At 76.5% G+C, this 748-nt stretch overlaps 1 protein-coding gene across 6 annotated transcripts in view; it reads right to left on the bottom strand.

Moving 5' to 3' along the window:
- Herc1 (HECT and RLD domain containing E3 ubiquitin protein ligase family member 1) overlaps window positions 1–286 on the bottom strand; it is a 194,748-nt gene extending 194,462 nt beyond the window's left edge. For 3 of the 6 annotated variants that reach the window (XM_005393785.2, XM_013518840.1, XM_013518839.1), the window contains exon 1: window positions 159–286. The gene's annotated coding sequence lies outside the window, so the exon portion shown is untranslated. The remainder of the gene's footprint in view (window positions 1–158) is intronic. The other 3 variants (XM_005393787.2, XM_013518841.1, XM_013518842.1) reach the window with 1 other exon arrangement.
- Between the last annotated feature and the right edge of the window lie 462 nt (window positions 287–748).

Below are 748 nucleotides of genomic sequence, written 5' to 3'. Positions count from 1 at the left end.
GGGTCCCCGAGCCCGGAGGGCTCCCTCAGGCTCCGCCCGCCGCCTCCCCGGACCCCGGCAGCTCTGCTCCGCGGCGGCCCGGAACGGCCCCCGGCGGCCTCTCCCAGCCAGCCGAGCACCTTCACAGGCGGCGCGGAAGGCAGACGAGGAGGCGTTACCGTGCGCGGCAGTGGGGTGGCGAGATGGGGCGCGGCTCCGGCGACCCGAGCCCGGCTCGGCAGCGACTGTGGTGGCCGCGTCCTTTATTTCTGCTGCAGCGGCGGCGACTTGTCAAAGGGAAAGACGTAAGAGGCGGCAGCCGCGGCCGCAGGCGAATCTCGCGGGATTTGGGTGGAACTCTCGCGCGGCCCGGGGCCTTCGCCCCGCCCCGAGGCTGCGCGCGCGCGTGGGGGAGAGAGGGCCGGGGAGGAGAGCGGGGGGCGAGGGTGCGGGCGCGGGGGACGGGGAAGGGACCGGGGAGGGACCCGGGGACGGGGAAAGCCAGCCCGGCTGGGAGGATCCGGGACCGCCGCTCAGCCCGCGCGGACTAGGCAGCCCGTCAGCGCGCGCGACGCGGGCTCTGCCGACGGAGCACAATTGGGGGCGTTTCACAAAGGGCGGGCGCGGCGGGGCTGGCGGGCGCGCCCCGTTTTCCCCGCGGTCCGCGGAAAAAGCCCGGCGCCCGCCAGCTGCGGGATGGAGGGACGCTGGAAGCGGCGGAGGGGGCGCCGGGCGGCCACACCCCTCTATTTGCAGGGCGCGGGCTGCG

This window comes from Chinchilla lanigera, unplaced genomic scaffold, assembly GCF_000276665.1.
Source record: "Chinchilla lanigera isolate Chin_1 unplaced genomic scaffold, ChiLan1.0 scaffold00049, whole genome shotgun sequence".
Taxonomy (NCBI): domain Eukaryota; kingdom Metazoa; phylum Chordata; class Mammalia; order Rodentia; family Chinchillidae; genus Chinchilla; species Chinchilla lanigera.
The sequence above is the reverse complement of the archived record's forward strand: the minus strand, read 5'-3'. Positions and strand labels throughout refer to the sequence as shown.